The sequence below is a fragment of the Prionailurus bengalensis genome, chromosome D1 (assembly GCF_016509475.1).
Source record: "Prionailurus bengalensis isolate Pbe53 chromosome D1, Fcat_Pben_1.1_paternal_pri, whole genome shotgun sequence".
Classification (NCBI taxonomy): domain Eukaryota; kingdom Metazoa; phylum Chordata; class Mammalia; order Carnivora; family Felidae; genus Prionailurus; species Prionailurus bengalensis.
Genome location: NC_057346.1, coordinates 51,250,887 through 51,271,512, shown reverse-complemented (window position 1 = coordinate 51,271,512; position 20,626 = coordinate 51,250,887). Strand labels below are relative to the sequence as shown.

General features: G+C 36.4%; 1 long non-coding RNA gene across 2 annotated transcripts in view; it reads right to left on the bottom strand.

Annotated features, from left to right (window-relative positions):
• The window catches only part of LOC122483280, a 758,009-nt gene that overhangs the window by 357,607 nt on the left and 379,776 nt on the right, over positions 1 to 20,626 (bottom strand). Inside the window, exons 1-2 of one of the 2 annotated variants that reach the window (XR_006297373.1) lie at positions 13,092 to 13,626; positions 4,822 to 4,865 (exon numbers count right to left, since the gene is read on the bottom strand). This is a non-coding gene — a long non-coding RNA (uncharacterized LOC122483280). Of the gene's footprint in view, positions 1 to 4,821; positions 4,866 to 13,091; positions 13,627 to 20,626 lie in introns of those variants that run through there. The other variant, XR_006297374.1, reaches the window with a different exon arrangement.

Genomic DNA, 20,626 nt, shown 5'->3' with positions numbered 1-20,626 from the left:
GTCAATAAGATAATCACTCAAATGTCACCAATATAAATGGCATTCCTCAAATGAAAGTTTTAAAACACTGAGATTGTGAAAACACACAAAAAATATGACCACATGGCCAAATTATACTTAATGACCTAAAGGTTTAGAAGATGTTTAAATGTATGTCTATCTAGCTACCTACCTAACCACGACCCTCACACATACACACACACATAAGACACCTACATGTTTAAGTCAAATATTTTCAGTGAATCAAGCTATTCATTTTTTTTAGATGTAACGCTGAGCACATGGATATAAGCACAGTAAATAATTAATCATAAAATGTTTGCTGAACTAGGAGGTACTATGAATTGGACCCTAAAGCATACATATGCACTCCACCATTGAGACTTCTTAGAGATGAGAATGCCGAGTTACACGCAGCTCTCTGGATGTATTATACTCTGGTGAAGGAAACTTTAACATGGAGTTCCACTGACTGAAATGCTCTCTTCAATCTCTTCACCTAGTTAAGCCATATTGATACCTCAAGTGTCACCTTCTCCAAGGTACTTCTCATTCCCATTTACACACTTTCACAGCACTCAGTACTTGCCTCTATGATGACAGAGATTATCATTCAAGTTAGCTGAGCTATCAATCTGTATTACCTACTGTATTATGATCTCCATGAAGACAAAGCTGCATTTTATCTACTTTAATCCATGCAGTCCCCAGCATGGATTCTGGCCTAAAATAAAGAAAATGCAATGGGATCTGGAAGATGAAAGGTCTAATATTGTGTAGAGATACATAAAATTTCTGTAAAACTGGAACTCTCAATACAAGTACTACTCAGAACCATAATCCTACTTTCCCCTAGTTGATGAAACCCCTTCACTTTTAGTTCTGAAATTAGTTCAGAATGTGGAATCAATACTTCCCTTAAATGGCAGCATGTAAATTATATGTGTAATTCTTTATGGATAGTAATGAAAACACCAATAATGCAAGAATCATGGCCCAGGAAGAAATTTAGCTTCTCACATCAGCCAGTATCACCACCAGATGCATGGCAGCCCATGCTGGGATTTGGAGGCCAAGGGACTACACACTGAACTAGGCTGCATCTGTTCCAGTTCTGGGTGGTCAAACTTTCTTCTAAAAATATTCTCTTTTCTTGATGAAATAAATTGATAATGTAATCTATCAGATTGTGTTGTGGGGTGTGCACATCTGCATTTGGTTTCTATCTGCCAAACTTGAAAATGACATAAAATATCAGGGAAAGCTTTATAAAAGAACTAACATTTGAACAAGGAGTTTTATAGAAGTTTAGAGTTTGTCCTGTGCAGGAGTAAGAATAACAGCCTTCAAGGTAGAGAGAAAATGTACAAATCTATAGAATATTCAGGAAAAGAGGAAAAAATGGCTGCAGCATAAAATGAAATTGGACTTATAGGTGGAGAATATTGGAAGTATTCTCCTTCCAATATTGAAGGTAAGGTTGGAGACGTGGATTGGACCTTGACATTGAATGTCTTTGAAAACCAAATTAAAGAGTAAATGCTAGGAAAACAAAATGGCATGAAAAGGATTTTTTAAAATAGGATTTTTAGTATTTAATAGATAGCTATTTAAAAGTCATATAATGCTAATGCTGTTTTGTTGATTTATCAGGCCTCTTGAATTTAAATATTTTCCACTGTTCATCTTCCCAGAACACTGTCCTTGCTGGTTTCTGATGCTAAAATATACACAAGAAAATCATCTAGGCCCAGGCTAAAGACCTACCTCATTTGTGAAACCATTCCAAATTCTCACTTACTAAGTGCCCTATTATATTCTTTCTATTTATAGCTTCTGGAATGTATCATACTTTATATTATAATTAGTTTTGTTTATACCTGTCTCTCCTACTATAATATGAACGCCTTAAGCTTTAAGGCATGTCTGATTTCCAACAGCAGCAACTATGAAAACAATAATAATGATTAATAACCATGTAATGTTTGCTGTATGATAGGGACATCTCTAAGCACATTACCAGCTCATTCAATACTCTGAGACAATGAAAGTATGACATAGAGAGGCATGAGATCATATACTTGGATGAGCCAGATCATCATCCCCAAATTCTGGATCCAGAGTTTTTGCCCTTAAATATATGTAATACTATTTCTTTACCAAAACCAAGGATGATGTTTTTTATATATTCTATAATCAAATAATAATTGTAATAATAAAAACACTATTTACCCTCAAAACATATAATTGATTTATTTAAAAAATTTATTAAAGTAGGTTATATTTCAAGCACTTTTTGTTTTCTCAGGATTCAAAACTAAAGCCGTTTCTGCTCTTGTAGACCTGATAGTCACAAGATATTATATATCTACAAAATGTCACCTACAGATAAATTTTTAGTCATTTAAAATGGTATCAACAGCCAAATTATGTCTTCAGTCATAATTTCTAATGATAAATGTAAACCTGGATTAGTGCTGATTATTTTAGTGAATTCATATATCCTTTGGGCATTTTATTGTTACACGACCTTATCAAGAAAACAAATTTTAGTCATTTATGTGGTTGAGAAGTTTTAACAAATTACTTTAGAGAGACTGTTTTCTTGCTTATCAGGATTTATGTATCAGAAAGTATATCCAAAGTAGATAGAAATTCTTCAATTGCAAGAAGGACTAATTTTAGACCCAGAAACAAGCCTTTGATACAACAATTCTTGACATTTGAATTCATCATGGTATAACTGCTTGAGAAATAGCTGCTCACCTATAAAAGTTAAATGTACTCTCTCATCCATACAAAGTATTCAATCATATGTTAGTCAGTTTCTCATGTTTCCAGCTCAGTACCACAAATAAGCCATTATTTTTCTCTTGATTTAACATATACACTTACATAGTTTTTATAAATTCCATAATTTGGTGTCAAATGAAGTACAGAAATACTGGTACTGAAAATAACTTTTTTTTTTTGAAAGTTGAGAGGTTAAACAATCAAAACTCAAGGCTGCTTCTTTGGACCCACTAAATGGCTGTTCAATTTCACCAACAAGGCTAGTTAATGACTAGTTATTTCCAGATTAAATTTCAAGAGGTCCTTTATAGCATTTTTCTGCAATCTTCTACATCATAGTTCTCTCTAATATGACTGTCAATCAGATCCTGCTTAGTTAAGGTAACACATGTCAAATATTTTCAAGAAAAATGTCTCAACAAGTCTCTTATACTTCATTTTAAAAATCAAATTAATTTAAAAATATGTTAAATAACCAAACATCTCTTCAGATGCCCTAACTTTCCACTTTGTAGACAGCATGTTTACATAAAAATACTCTTGTTCATACATAATGACTTGGTCTCTCACTTTGCAACTTCTATATTTTCTATTCACTGATTTAATTTCTTTTCTACTTTTATTCATTCTATTTTTTCCAGGTTTTCATGGTCCATTTAAAAAAAACATAACTTTTTTAGAATATTCTCAACTGATTCTTAGAAAGTAGGCTATAATTGCTCAACATTATCATATTTGCTTGTGGTGATATCAAATAGCATTGTCTCATTTGCAAAATGAGTACTTAAAAGAGAAATGCTTTGGGAACAAATCAACTTTATTATAAAATGTTAATAGGCTGGTAAGGTAGTATAGAGTAAGCCTATTTCAACTCCTCTAATAATATTTCCTCCTGTATTCTCAAAGGAGATGGTTAAAAGTGTTTTGTTAAGATGTCTGTGTAAAATAAAAATATTACATAGACACTAACATAAATCCCAATTCCTAAATAATAATTAAAAATTATGTGTAATTGTATTTTCACTGGCTCTCCCAAGATATCTTGCATTATTCAATGAAGTAATGAGACATGAAAACACCAACAATTCCTCTTGAATAACCCATCTGATTTATAATACATTTAAGTCAAGAATAAATTCTTCCTGCTGTATTGTTTCTCAGCTAAGTTACATAGATTCATAAGGACATAGATAGAGCCACAGAACATCTAAATTATTTATTAGGAAAGAAACGAGATTTCCCTTGGTTTAAGATAAAACCTGTGACTTCACAGTGATGGTTTTTTTCAACTTCGATGCATTGTGAATAGCAACAGAAAATATCAGCTGCCATTAAAATTATTAAATAAACTCCCCCAAAATACTTAGTTTGAAATTAGCTCTCAGATAAAATTAATAAGTTCTTGTAAACTTGATTATTAAATGTGCATACTTCAATATTAGGAAACCTAACATTTTCTGACAGGATTTTATTACTTTGATACATCAAAGAAACTAAATACTTCATCCCATTCAAATTCTGGAACAAGAATGAATCATTCATTTCCATATTTCTAAGCATTTTATGAGACGAAAGAATTTCATAGACATTCCATATTTTTCATGGGGTGCTAAAACCTTTAAAAAATAGAAAATCTAAGCAAATTACATTGTTTATAGAAGTTAGCACTGTATAGTTCCTCTCAGGTTAGTTTTTCTATTTTTCCTTTTTTTTCTTTATTCATCTGGACCCTGGTTTTTCTTTATTCATATGAACCCTGTGCTTTCATGACAACACAAACACTAAGTGTTCTCCAAATCATTTAATTCCATTATCTTTTGCCACTTTGCAGATGGAACTGTTTCACCCATCATATCACTTAGTGAGGGATAAACAAAAAATATTTCTCTAGGAACTTTATCTGCAGGTGGAGAATAGAATATTACAATATCCCTAAATCATAGGTTTGGTTTCTAGCTTTAAGGATCAGGGTGTCAGAATATCTACTTTTTAAAAATGCATCACATTAAGAAACGTGGTATCACTTACCAGTCAGTTTACATCTCGGCACCCATCTCCAAACAAAATTGACACTGAAAGAATTAAAAAAATATTAAATAAAATATAAAAGCAAAAAATACAAAGTCTGATTATTTCATATAAAATTACAAATCATATTATTAAGTATATATTAACACAGCTACTGAAAAAATACAGTATTTAGACAGAATGCATTTTAATAATATAATGACAATAGACTTTCCATAGATAGGCAAATTTGTACAAACTAATCTTCATTTATGGGAAGGAAGTAAATTCAGTATAAATTTTTTTAAGGTATCAGCTAGGTTAGAATGCATTAAGGATAAAAACAATTTCAGTTAGCATCTATGCTGAATTATTGCCCAAGCAGTTATGATAAAAATAGTGCTGGTCAAAAAATAATAAAATATCTAGGAATAAACTTAACCAAATTGGTGAAAGATTCATTCTGTGGAGACTATAAAACATGGATGAAAGAAATTGAAGATAACACAAACAAATGGAAAGACATTCCATGTGCATGTGTTGTAAAACAATACTGTTAAAATGTCTATACCCAAAAAAATCTACACATTTAATGCAATCCATATCAAAATACTAACATTTTTCAAAGAACTACAACAACAAATGTAAAATTTATATGCAACCACAAAAGATCAAAAATAGTGTAAGCAATCTTGAGAAAGAAGAACAAAAGTGAAGGTATCACAATCCCAGATTTCAAGATATACTGCAAAACTGTAGTAATTAAAACAGTACAGTACTTGCACAAAAATAGATGCATAGATCAACAGAACAGAATAGAAAGCCCAAAAATAAACCCACACCTATACGTCAATTAATCTTTGACAAAGAAGGCAAGAAGACACAATGGGAAAAAGACAGTCCAGATAGTCCCTTCGATAATGGCTTTGGGAAAATGGGACAGCTACATGCCAAAAGAAAGAAAGAAAAGAAAGAAAGAAAGAAAGAAAGAAAGAAAGAAAGAAAGAAAGAAAGAAAGAAAGAAAGAAAGAAAGAAAGAAAGAAAGAAAGAAACAAAGAAACAAAGAAAGAAACAAAGAAAAAGGACCACTTTCTTACATCACACTCAAAAATAAACTCAAAATGGAGTAGAGACCAAAATGTTAGACCTGAAATCATCCTAGAAGAAAGCAGTCAGTAATTTCTCTGACATGGGCAGTGGCAACATTTATCTAGGTATATCTCCTGAAGAAAGGAAAACAAAAGCAAAAATAAACTTTTGGGTCTTCATCAAAATAAAAAGCTTCTGCACAGCAAAGGAAACAATCAATAAAACTAAAAGATAGCCTACTTAACTGGAGAAAATGTTTGCAAAGGACATATCTGATAAAAGGTTAGCATACAAAATTTATAAAGAACTTATCCAACTCAACACCAAAAAAAAAACCCCAAATAAACCAATTAAAAACAAATGGGCCGAAGACTTGAAAAGACATTTATCAAATAAGACATTCAGAGGGCCAACAGACACATGAAAAGATGTTCAATACTACTTATCATGAGAGAAATGCAAACTGAAACTACAATGAGATATCACCTCACACCTGTCAGAATGGTTAAAATAAGAAATGGAAGACACAAGTGTCATGAGGATGTGGAGAAAAAGGAATCCTCATGCACTGTTGGTGGGAATGCAAACTGGTACAGTCACTGTAGAAGACAGTATGTAGGTACCTCGAAAAATGAAAAATAGAATTACCTTATGATCCAATAATTCCACTACTGGGTATTATCCAAAGAACAAAAAAAGACTAACTAAAGAAGGTATATGCACCCCTATGTTTATAGTAGCATTATTTACAACATTCAAGATATGCAGCCTAAGTGTTCTTTACTAGATGAATGGATAAAGAAGACGTGGTGTGTGTGTGTGTGTGTGTGTGTGTGTGTGTGTGTGTGTGCATATGCAACAAAACAAAATATTACTCAGCCATTAAAAAAAATGAAATCTTGTCATTTGCATCAACATGGGTGGATGTAAAGAGTATAATGCTAAATGAAATAAATCAGAGAAGGACAAATACCAGATGATTTCACTCAAGCAAATGAACAAAGGAAAAAAGTCAAAAACCAAGAAACAGACTCAAACAAACTGATGGGTACCAGAGGGGATTTTCCTGGGGAGATGGGTGAAACAGGTAAAGGGAATTAAGAGTACACTTGTCTTCATGAGTACTGAGTAATGTACAGAATTGCTGAATTAGTATATTGTACACCCGAAACGAATATAACACCTAATGTTTACCAGACTGGAATTAAAATAAATAGAGATGGTCATATTCATTGCAGCTTTAAAAAATAAAATATACATAGCATGGCAATTGGCAAACTTCTTATCTAAAGAGACAATAAATATTTTAGGCTTCAGGGGCATGCAGTCTCTTTCTCAACTACTCGACTCTGTATGTAAAGGAATAGGTATGTCTGTGCAATTAAACTTTATTGACAAAATCAGCCAGCTGGCAAGAATTTGGCCCCAGGCCACAATTTTCTGACTCCCGGAAAAACACACTGAGTATTCCAACTCAGGAATATCAATCTTAACACATGACAGACAAATGAAATATAGAGAATTACTGTGACTGAATAATTAGAGCCCATTGCTTCAGAATAAACTATGTGATTTAAAATCACCCTACAGGGGCGCCTGGGTGGCTCAGTCAGTTAAACGGCCGACTTTGGCTCAGGTCATGATCTTGCGGTCCGTGAGTTCGAGCCCTGTGTTGGGCTCTGTGCTGACAGCTCAGAACCTGGACCCTGTTTCAGATTCTGTGTCTCCCTCTCTCTGACCCTCCCCTGTTCATGCTCTGTCTCTCCCTGTCTCAAAAATAAATTTAAAAAAAAAGTTAAAAAAAATTTAAAATCACACTACAAACACCTGCAGAGCTCTCAGCCCCAAATGATGAAATAGGAGACTCAGAGTAATTATTTTTAATATTTACAGTAAATATTAAAAATATATTGTAAATATAAAGTAGATATCTAAAAGTGATAGTAAATAGGAAATCTCATAATTTTAAAAGAATAAAGACAATTATTTGACTTTTAATTATGCATTTTAAAAAATGCTAAGTAACAGCAAGATTCCTGGGACCTAACTTTTGCTTGTAGATTAGGGAATTCAACTAAATTAGGAAGAATAATAGATTGGAATTACCCAGGTAGAATCATAAGGCCAAGCTTTACAATCCTTGGAAAATGAGTTGAAAAGATGAATCCTGAAAGTATTGTTCCAGATAAAGATCTGGTGTCAGTCTGGAAGGGAGTTTACGGGCTTCCTGCAATAGTTTCACTATCTGATCATTAGCTAACCAATATGTAATACTGGTAAAAACAAGAGAACAGACTCAATTGCAAACACACTTAGGTATTCAAAGAAATACTAATTTTACTGATTTTGGCAATATGAGATAAAACTCAAACTGGGAAACAGATTATGCAGAAGACAACTAATTATATTTGCTTTTCTAAAATTTTTATTTATTTTGAGGGAGAGAAAGTGCATGAGTGGAAGGGGGGCAGATAGAGAGGGAGAGAGAGAATCTCAAGCAAGCCTGATGCTCAGCACAGAGCCCAACTCGGGGCTTGATCCCACGACCTTGAGATCAAAACCTGAGCTAATATCAGGAGTTAAAGGCTTAACCAACTGAGCCACGAAGGTGCCCAGAAACTATTATATTTGTGACAGATTTGTGACAGAAGAGGCTAGCAATAAGAATTCTTGCTATTACTTCACAGTTAGAATTGCTATTCATTTTTGAATTTTTGAAAATGGTTGTGTGTGATAGACCTTGAAGTAGTGCATTTTAGTTTTTAGTGAACACTGAACACTGACCCCAGACCACATACCTATACACCTACTTTTACTCCATGTGGTTATTTTTCATTTTGAATGGCTAGATCATCCTAGTAACTTTACCTTTATAGTCGAAATATGGTTCTACTTGTCAGAGCAAAAGAAAAAAATGTTAAGAAGGCATCTCTGACAAACATAAATAATAGATTTCTTGTGCTCTTCATTCATGACTCCCAGTTATGGGCCCCATGTGTCTTCCCAAAATCCATATAAAATCCTAACCCCAGTACCTCAGAATGTGACTGTACCTGTAGAAAGAGCCTTTACAAAGGTAATTAAAATGAAATGAGATCATTAGACTTGGCCCTGATCCTTTATGACTGGTGTTCTTATAGGAAGAATAAACTCAGAGACAAACATGAGCACACACAGAAGATCATCTGAAGACACAGGGAGAAGAAATCCATCTACAAGCAGACAGGCCTCAAATAAAAACAGAAATAAAAATAAAACAAAAGCACAACCCTGCCAACACCTTGATCTCACATGTCTTGGCCCTAGAACTGTGAACAAGTAAAATTCTGTTTTGAAGCCACTTTGTGGTACAGAGAGTGTATGATGCTCTTGCTCTCCCCTCCCCACCTATGAGGCCAATCGAGGAATGGCAGCAGTGAAACAGACTAAAAGTCAACTTACCCACCCCTCTTTCTCTACCACCTCCAGTGACTACTAGCAATTACCGAAGTAAGTGTGTCACACACTTGCACTGAGAAAGAATAACTGGCTACAGGTGGAGGAAGGAGGAGGAAGGCTCATTCTAAACGGCAGTTCTCCATTTTAAGAAAAATGAATGCAGAAAATGTAGTTGAAATCCATGTGGTCAGAAACTATACATTGTCCCTCTTTTTGTAAATTCTCAGTTATTGGCTGCACTCCAGAGGCCACAGGTTGGAATTCCAATTAACCATGAAACTGTCAAAAATAAGGGTTGTATCATGAGACCTTAACAGTCTGCTCATCATTTCAGAGAAAACTGAGGCTCTTAAACATTAATTTGCTCAAAGTCACAAAGGTAATGAATGTAGATCTTGCATTCATTACACAATCACGTTGGTCTTTTTCCAAAGTTTGTACACTATGGAAACTCTGCCTCAGTGGGCAGTTCATTCATTGTTTCAACAAATGTTTATTGATTGCCTGCTATGTTCCAGAGACACTTCTTGGTATTAGGATACAACAGTGAGCAACATAGACTAAAGCTGGCTTCCTGAGTTTATATTCTAACATTGGGTGATAGACAGTAAACAATAATCATAATAGGCAGTTGTATTCCATAATATAAGATTAAAAGTGTTAGGCAGAAAAGAAAAAGTATAGCAGGGTAAAGGGATTGGGGATAGCAGGATGGAAGCTGATGCAGAGCAGGGCAGGAGGCAGTTTGCGATTTTAAATTGGGTGTTCAAGGTAGGTTCATTGACATTTAAGCAAACAATTTAAAGAGATAAGGGAGCTAACTAGAAACCTATTTCTGTGAAGATTGATCCAGAGAATTCTAGTGCAACCTTAAGTTTTCAGATTGGCCCCTGCCTGACTTTTTGGAGAAACAACAGGGCAACCAGTGTGGCTGCAGTAGAGGGAATGATGGAGAAAGTAGTAGGAGAGGAATGGAGGCAAATGAGGGATGGAGAGGTGAATAGATCTGGTTCAGAGGGCCTTGCAAGCTATTGAAAGTACTCTAAGTACCCATTACAGGGTGTTGAGCAAAAATTAGTGTTTTATTAATGTTTATTTATTTTTGAGATTCAGAGAGAGCAAGATAGCACAAGCATGAGGGGGAGGGCAGAGAGACAGGGAGAGAGAATTCGAAGCAGGCTCCAGGCTCTGAGCTGTCAGAACAGAGCCTGATGCAGGGCTGGAACTCATAACTGGTGATATTATGACCTGAGCTGAAGTCAGACACTCAACCAACTGAGCCACCTAGGTGCTTAGAGCAAAAATTAGTTCTTATTAAAAGTAATACTCTGGCTGCTATCTTGACCATATATCTGGGTTTTAGGCAGGGTGTAAGCAGGGAGAGGTGTTAGGAAGTTAGTTACTGCAGTCATACTCAAGAAAGAAGGTGGTGGCTTGGACCATGGTAGTAGCATGGAAATGATAAGAAGCAACTGATTGTTGATGTATTTTAAGTATATTAGAAAGGTGAAGATATTCTGGCACATTAGGTATAGGTTATGAGAGAAAGAGAGGAAGAAATCTGTTGTGTTAGCATGTAAGCTTTTTCCATGAAGGTTTCTCTTTTATATAATACATGTGTTATGGTGTGATAAGCATGAGCTTGGAAGAAAGGCAAATGTGGCATTGATTTCTGGTCCTAGTGGGTACTAGGCATCTCTTTCAACAAAATAGTGCTGCGCTTAAGAGCTCAAATCTAGGGACACATGGGTGGCTCAGTCAGTTAAGCGTGGGAAGTCAGTTTAGGTCATGATCTCATGGTTCATGGGTTCAAGACCCACATCTGCCGCTGTGCTGACAGCCTGGAGCCTGCTTCTTATTTCAGGCATCCCTCCCTCTGTCTCCCTGCCCCTTCCTCACTCATGCTCTGTTCCTTTCTCTCAAAAATAAAACATTAAAAAAAACTTAAAAACAAAAAGAGCTCAAGTCTAAAGCCCTGTGATCCTTTCTATGAAAGCTGCCTCTTTCACTTACTGAGAAACTTTGAGGGATTTAAATTTGACCCTCTAATCCTCAGTATCCTCATTATATTATTGGGTAATAAACATAATTACCAGAGAGGGAGAGACAAAGAGGTGGGGGAGGGAGGAAAAATGTATCACATCTGTTAAGGCCTATTAAGCAGTATGAGCTTAGCGCCAAACAAATAGCAGGTGTAGTAGATTGAATTAATGGCTCCAATGCCTTCTCCCTCCCTGTAGCCACACCCTTTGCCATGTAATTTCCTAATAGCCCCTACTCAAGAGGAAGAGTATAGTTCCTTACTGTTTAACTTTGGGTTGTGCCCTGTGACTTACTTTGGCCTGCAGAATGAGAATAGAAGTGATAGTGTGACAAATCTAACCAAGCCTAGTCCTTAAGAGGCTTTGGGTATTTCTGCTTTTCCTTTTGTACCTCTCTCCTGTCCCTGGATTCCCGAACATGAGAGTGTTGTGGGGCAGAGCCACTTCTTCTGACCCTTGACCTGCATCTGGAGGCAGAGCAGCTTCAGCTACCTCACCCTGAAGCAGAGGTGCCCAGAGCCCGGAGGAACCCCCGACCAATGGGAAGACATGTGCGTAAGAATAAGCAGTTAGTGCTTTCAGTCACTGAGGTTGGGGATGCTTTGTTACACAGTAATAGCTCAGTAAGTGATAGAATGGGCACTGAATAATCCTAGTCTATTTCCTTAAAGTTTTCATTAAAACAACAACAAAAACCCGAATACCCTCTACGTTGATTGAACTGTCTTCCTTTGCTTTATAGTTTTTAATATTTTGATACTGAGAGCAGATTGGGAGTTAAGACACAAGTCAAATTCCACAAAACAAAATTCCAGGGGTTCCTGGGTGGCTGAGTTGGTTGAACATCTAACTCTTGATTTGGGCTCAGGTCATGATCCCAAGGTCATGGGATTGAGCCTGCATCCATCTCTGAACTGAGTGTGGAGGCTGTTTAAGATTATCTTGCTCCCCGGGGTGCCTGGGTGGCTCAGTCAGTTGAGCGCCTGACTTTGGCTCAGGTCATGATCTTGTGGTCTGTGAGTTCGGGCCCGCATGGGGCTCTGTGCTGATAGCTCAGAGCCTGCAGCCTGCTTTGGATTATGTGTCTCCCTCTCTCTCTGCCCCTCCCCCGCTCATGTTCTGTCTCTCTGTCAAAAATAAACATTAAAAAGATAAAAATGATTATCTTGCTCCCCCTCTGGCCCTCTGCCCTCCTTCCATGCTCTCTTTCTAAAAATAACATAACAATAAAATTAAAAAAATTAAAAAAAACCAAACTCTACATTATACCAGCCAAGAGTTACTTAACTTTTCCCTCTTTAAGTTATAGAATACCTTAGAGAGTTGGTAAGTGTTAAAAAGCTCAAATGGGATTGTCAGCCAGAGCCAGTGAGTTTGAGCAATATCCTTGACTATATCAGAGCACTCTCTTACTCACTGTAAATACAATTGGGGATTGAGCTCCTATAAGCCAATTCTTTCTGAATGAAATATGCCTAAAAGAGAAAATAAAATATTCTCTAGTGTGTGTGTTGGGGGTATATATTGCTCTCACTGAGGCTATCACTATATTTTAAATAATTTTAAGTGATATGTATAGAAAAATGTGTCTATCCTCATTCCTCGTGGATTCTGTGTTTACAAATGTGTGTACTAAAATATACGTGTAATCCCCAATTAAACATATGTGGGACTTTCAATCATTTGTAGACATGCTCAGTGTGGTGAGAATTTTGAGTTACCTGGTGAGTCTGTTCCCAGTGGAGGTCCAACAAGGCAGTTTCTGCTTTGCTTCAGCACTCACTCTGGAAACAAGTGTGTCCTTTTCATGGTCTATTTAGTGCCATGTTTTTCTCATTTTTGTGCTTTTTACTGGTGATTTCACTGTTTAAAATGGCCCCCGAGTGTAGTGCAAAAGTGCTGTCAAGGCTGTGATGTGCCTAATGGAGAAAATAGATAAGTTATATAAGCTTTGTTCAGGCATGAGTTACAGTGGTGTTGACTGTGAGTTCAGTGTTAACAAATCAACAATATATACGGTGTCTTCATGCATACTACAAGGTTATATATTAATCAGTTGACAAAGATGTGTGACCGGAGGCTCACAGAACAGAACCCTGTATTTTTCCTAGGAGTATTCATTTACTGTTTGCTAGTTTAATATTTGTGGTAACTATAGCACAAAACTACAGCAAATCGTGAGAAGTGACTTCGTGTATATGTGTATTTGTGTGTGTGTATTCATATATCTGCATATCTCCCTATATCGATCATATGTCTCCCTTAGAATAGCTTTTAATTATATCCTCCAATAGTTTCAATCACCAAACAATTCTTTACCGAAAGAAGCTACTACCTTCTGTAAGGCAAGCCTGGGCCCTGTCATGAGAAGATGATGATAGACAACTTCCTATCAGTATTAGTCATTCAGATCTTTATCTTTTTATACTTCTTGGGTTGTAACACTTAAATGAGTAAGATTATTGCCATGAGATTCAGTGGAAGAAAAAAACCTGAATGACTGACTTTCTCAAACTTGGAAAACAACCTTCCAGAAAGAGTTAAAGATATTATTAAAATAAGGATTACGAAAAGACTTAATAAGAAGTATCAAGGGCAACCACTTATCCCTAAAATAACCATTTTCTCACTGGATTCTCCTTTCTTTTTGACCTTAAAGTATCTTCTACATATCTCATTATTGCACGTGAATTCTATTGCAATAATCTCACTGCTTTTCTTTTGTCTTTGATTTCTCAATCCCTAGCCCACTGTCTGCCACACAATGAGTTCTCAGTGCACGTCATGAACTATAATTATGGACTATTTAAGTGTTACCACACTACACTGGAGCTTCACACGCATTTTATATGCATATGTATGTGTGCATAATTTGTGATATTTAAAAGGTAACATTAATCTCAGTATAAACTACCCCAAAGCAAATACTTTACTCACACTTCCCAGGAATTTCTTTTTAATATTTACTTCAGTCTAAGTCAAAACCAGTTGCTGGAGGAAGTCATCCAGAAGATACGACCACCGATCGATCTGTGAGCTGGAACCAGAAATAGGAGGCTCCTCACCTCCTCGCCTGTCCTTGGAATGTATGTTGCACCCACTGTTCCCAAAGCTGGAGTCGTTTTAAAGACTCAGCCCTGAGGAAGTAATGCTGAGACCATCTGGAAGGTATACATGACTTAACCTCATTAATGTCTCTAAATAAACATTTTAAGATTCTGTCGGGTGGATGGAGATATCTACTTGTCTTGTGGCCACCCAAGATAAGCCTCATATAGAAGTTCTCTTGCTTATTAAACCTGTCTCCTGGGGCACATGGGTGGCTCAGTCGGTTAAGCATCCAACTTCAGCTCAGGTCATGATATCCCGGTTTGTGAGTTCGAGCCCCGTGTTGGGCTCTGTGCTGACGATTCAGAGCCTGGAGCCTGCTTGAGATTCGTGTCTCTGTCTCTGTCTCTCTCTCTGCCCCTCCCTGTTCACACTCTGTCTCTCTCTCAAAAATAAATTAAAACAAACAAACAAACAAAAAAAACACGGCCTCCTAACAGTCTGCAGTGGCCTGCCTCTTTCTTTGGTCTTTTCTTGCTGTTCGTGTCTGGGCCTGGTTTGCAAACCAACACCAGCATAATGGAAAGAACATGGTCTTTATTAAATAGGGGTTTATATTCTGCCACAGCTGAAACAGCTTCTGATTCTGTGTCTCCCTCTCTCTCCCTGCCCCTCCCCTGCTTGCACTCTGTCTCAAAAAAAAAAAAAAAAAACATTAAAAAAATTAAAAATAAAAAACAACACCAAAAGCCACAGAGCAGCTAAGGGATGGAACCAGAAATTGAATGGAGTCTGTCTCTAGAGTTCACATTCTTCTCCACTCTATAAACTGTACTCATTGTGGAACATCCAAAAAAGTTACAAAACTTTTCTAATCTTCAACTTCTTTATATGTCAAATGGGTGTTAGAATAAAACTGCTCATGAAATAGCTGTGTGGATCATGCCAGATCTAACATGTGGATATGGGTGCATATCGTATCCACTTTATATATGCTAGTTCTTTTCTTCCAAAGCCTTATTTATGTCCATATCTTGAAATAGTTCAATGATAAATTAGCTTCTCCTAAACATGATCCTTGTTGTTTTAATTTTCAGAAATGTAGGAATCTGGATTGCAGCTGGAGGGCTGTGAATTATCAAAAAAAAAGTCTCTGCTATAGGCAATAATTTTAATGTTAATTAACTCCATCTGGAAGGAAAAGCAGGTGTTGAAATTGATCACTTAAGTACAGAAAGCAAAGGCTGTTTACTAAACTCTCCCTAAATTAATTTGGCTGAGCTTGTGGTTAAATTGCTTTCAAGTCACTTTTCTATAAATGCCTTATACCAAATGCTGAAATTGGAAAAAGAAGTAGACCAAGCAGATTTTAATGAAATGTAACAAATTGGACTGAAAGGTCACCTAAAAATAAAAATTGTATTTTAAAAATGAAAAAATACAACAGCTTTGCTTCAATAGCAACTGGAATTTGAACAAAACCTGTGGTATTTCTCATGTGTTGTTCACAAATCACCTGAATCAAATCTAAGTGCATGCACTAGAAAAAGTATATAGAGTTCTGGGCTCTCTACCAGACCAATTGAGTCAGATATGACAGCAAGGTCTAGGAATCTGCATTTAACAACTCAGGTGATTTTTATTCTCACTAAAACTTAGGAATCATTGTCCTAAGGATGGGGAGATACCAAATCACACAGTAGTGATATATAATCCTAAAAAGATGACAGATTAGTATAATAGTTATCTGAGAAGGTAAAATATAACACTGAAGCTTGCAAAATATTTACTCTTTCAGAAGAGTACTCTTTCTGAGTAAAGATTCTGGGAATCTTTACTCTTTCAGAAGATATCGAACAATTATAGTGTTCAATTTCCTTGTCTTCTGTCATTACCTAACACCTCACTAGAAAGCCCAGATTCCCTAAACTTTTTCCAAGGCTTTCCATAACGTGATTTGATTGTCCATTCCACTCCAAAGTTCAGTCCCAAACCAGCAGAATCAGCATCACTCATATTTACAGAATCAGAAATTCCAAGGGTGGAACCCCAGCAATGTGTGTTGTAGCAAAGCCTCCAGGTGATTTCAATGCAGACTAGAATTTGAACACTATGTACCCTTCATGATTTGTTGTGATTCATCAGACTTCAGTCACTTGTTATGCACAAGGCATTAGGGATGATATTAATGTAGTAAAATAACTGGGTATCTTGTTTCCATTGCTAGACAAAGGGCACAAATTTTCAGTTGTCAAATGAGTAAGTTCTAGGTATCTAATACACAGCATGGTGACTATAATTAACAATAATGTATTGTATAGTTAAAAGTTGCTCTGACAGGAGAGCTTTAATGTTCTCACCATAACAAAAACAAAATGGTAGTTATCTGAGATAAAGGATGTGTTAACTAACCTTATTGTGGTAAACATTTCACAACATAAACATGTATGAAATCATTACCTAGTACACCTTAAACTTACACAATGGTGTATGTTAATTATATCTCAAAACTAGAAAAAAAGAAAATTGCATGGAAAAAAAAAGTTTTTGATAGAACCTGCTATTGTCTCCAACTATGAAAGAACCAACACTTAATGAATATTTAGCACACATTAGTTACTCTTCTGAGTGCTTGGCATTTATTATCCCCCTAGAGGCGCCTGAGTGGCTCAGTTGGTTAAGTGTCTGACTTCCACTCAGGTCATGATCTAGAGATTAGTTAAGTTCAAGCCCCGCGTCGGGTTCTGTACTAACCGCTCAGAGCCTGGAGCCTGCTTCTGATTCTGTGTCTCCCTCTCTCTCTGCCCCTCCCCTGCTTGCATTCTGTCTCAAAAATTTAAAAAAAATTAAAAAATTAAAAATAAAAAACACCAAAAGCCATAGAGCAGCTAAGAGATGGAACCAGAAATTGAACTGAGTCTGTCTCTAGAGTTCACATTCTTCTCCACTCTATAAACTGCTATCAGTTTGTTAGCAATTCTCAAACACCACCTGAAGAATCCTTAGCCCTAATCAGGACAAAGACAATGCCCAAACCTGAGAAAAGAATAGGACTTTTAAGATCGTAAGATACAATATTTTTACACTAGAGTAAATTTGTTCCCAATATCCTACCTTTTTTAAAATCATCTCAAAGCCTGCTTATCTTTAGGTTTCTAATAAAACAGACTTTATTAGAAAAGGCTTTCACCTGTGTGAACATGAAGCAAAACACAGTGTATCAAAGCCTAGGCTTCCCTATGTATAGACTGAAGATAACAATATTATTTAACCATAGAGAAACAGTATGAAATGGGGGAATATATGTGAAAGTGCATTCTAAACTTTCAAACAATGATTATTTGCTTGTAATGTGGTGTCACAGTATTTTTCATACCAAAGTTTTCAGAATTTGTTTGCAGAGTGTCTCCTTTTACTGACCTTTTATACCACAATTAGCACTGTCTGTATAGACTGATTGCACAAAGTATGTTTAAAAAATTTTTTTTAATGTTTTATTTTACTTTTGAGACAGAGAGAGACAGAGCATGGATGGGGGAGGGTCAGAGAGAGAGGGAGACACAGAATCTGAAACAGGCTCCAGGATCTGAGCTGTCAGCACAGAGCCCAAGGTGGGGCTCGAAATCACAGACCCTGAGATCACGACCTGAGCCAAAGTCAGAAGCTCAACCGACTGAGCCATCCTGGCGCCCCACTTTTTTTTTTTTTTTAGTAACTCATTCATCAAATCTCAACCCTCAACCTCCACCTCTCAGTGGAGTTTTCAAACTTTCCTTACTATAAAATTAACCAAAGGTGCTTTGAAAATGATAGCTTCTAGTGTCTCCCTGGAATTTTTATTATTTAGATCTGGCATGAGATCCAGATACATAGTTTAAGAAATATCCCAGGGGCGCCTGGGTGGCTCAGTTGGTTAAGTGTCTAACTTCAGCTCAGGTCAGGATCTCAAGGCTCGTGAGTTCAAGCCCCACATCAGGCTCTGTGTTGACAGCTTAGAGCCTGGACCCTGCTTCAGACTGTGTTTCCATCTCTCTCTGGCCCTCTCCCTCTTGTGTTCTTTCTCTCTCTCTCAAAAATAAATAAGCATAAAAAAATAAAGAAATATCCCAAAGGATTGTCATAATGAGTTGAGTGGCAGAAATATTAGAGTAAATACTAAAACTCTTCTAAAGATTTAAAGCAGAAAAAAATCCTCTCACTTTCTATTAGCATCAAGATTATTTTTGGACATAGTTTTGGGCATAGTTTTTGTTTGTTTGTTTTTGGTTATTTTGTTTTTTTTTACTCCAAAACATTTGTCAGAAATGGCATTTTTTTTTTCCTGGGAGGAAGGTATGTTAATAAAGTATTTATTTAGATAGACAAAGTTATGAGAAAGTAACAGCGTAGACACAAATCCCAGTGTTTTAACATAATAAATACCTCAGCTTGGTTCACAGGGAATGCCCACTGAGGGTGGACAGATGGGGGAATGAGAATGGAGGCTCTACTCCATGGGGTAACTAAGGGAACCAGAAGTGACACACAACTCAATCCTTAGTTCATTGGCCAAAACAGCCAAACATGCCCATCACAATAAAAGGGGCTTAGAAATATGGAGTGACAAGTGGGGTATTTTGTAAGCTTTACTATCTCTGCTTCAGTCTACTTAAATTCAATGAGTACTCCAAATAAATAATCACCAATCTTTAAGCAATGTAAAGCTACCCAGCAATCTGGGAAAAAGAGAAAGTGCTAATCAAATTGCTCTCTCACCCCAAGAATTTAAAATTGACCAAAGAGAGGGCGCCTGGGTGGCTCAGTCGGTTAAGCGTCCAACTTCAGCTCAGGTCATGATCTCACAGTCCGTGAGTTTGAGCCCCACGTCAGGCTCTCTGCTGACAGCTCAGAGCCTGGAGACTGCTTTAGATTCTGTGTCTCCCTCTCTCTCTGCCCCTCCCCTGATCATGCTCTGTCTCTCTCTGTCTCAAAAATAAATACAAACATTAAAAATAATAATAAAATAAAATTTACCTAAGACTGTAGTAAATCATCAAATTACAAAGATTATGCATTAAAGAGATGACTTGTGTGACACATGGTTTAATCTCAAAAAATGAACACCTTTAGAAGGCAGAGCTTCATGAAAGAAATTAGATAAATTAGGACCACAAGATTTCCAAAAAGAATCTGAGAATATGCAGACATATCCTAAACTTTGAGGGACTCACCATGAGAAAAACACAAATCAAGCTTAGGATAAATCATGGAATTGAGTGCATGATTCAGGAAAATACAATATGACTCATCATTATAGGAAAGAAAGGAAGCAAATAAAACAAGTATCTTTAAGAATCTTCCATATGCAAGGACTCAGCTGATGCTTTACCTATGTTATCTCCATTTTATCAATTAAACCCTCAGAAGCAATTATTATTCCCATTTTACAGATGAAATTTAAAAATGTGAAGCAGCTAGATTAACACTACACATTTAGTAAATAACAAAACTAAGATTCAAAACCATGACTGTGAGTCCCATGTTGTGTACGGGAATGTGTATATTTTTTAATTTAAATTTTGTTAATATTTATTTACTTTTGAGAGAGAGGTAGAGAGAATGGAGGAGGGGCAGAGAGAGAGGGGGACATAGAATCCAAAGCAGGTTCCAGGTTCCAAGGTGTCAGCACAGAGCCTGATGAGGGGCTTGAACCCACCAACCATGAGATCATGACCTCAGCCAGTCAGACGCTTAACAGACTGAGCCACCCAGGCTCCCTGGGAATGTGTATATTTTCCCCATTATATTATGTGATGCTATGCTAACCTAGGACCTCCTTCACTAAAATCTTGCCTTTATAAAAGAGAAAGAATACTTCTAAGACACTACAGTAGTAATGTTTAATGAAGTCATAATCTATTCACAGCCATAGTCAGTGATCCTGTGATAACTTCATGTATAACATTCCTGTGCTACAGTACCAGAGACATATAAAACAAATAGGCAAGATCACTGAGGCATATTCCTTTGAACAGTCCTTCTCTGCCTTTTCCTTCTAAATTGCACAAGAATTGGCAGCTAATTAACAACTCATTAGCAACATTGATAAACCATGTGACAAAAACAAATTCTGTGCTAACAGAAGGGAGAGCTTTCTAATGAATATAAAACAGAATATAGGATAACATCAAATATGTGAAACTAGCTTCCTATGGATTTCTTTAAAAAA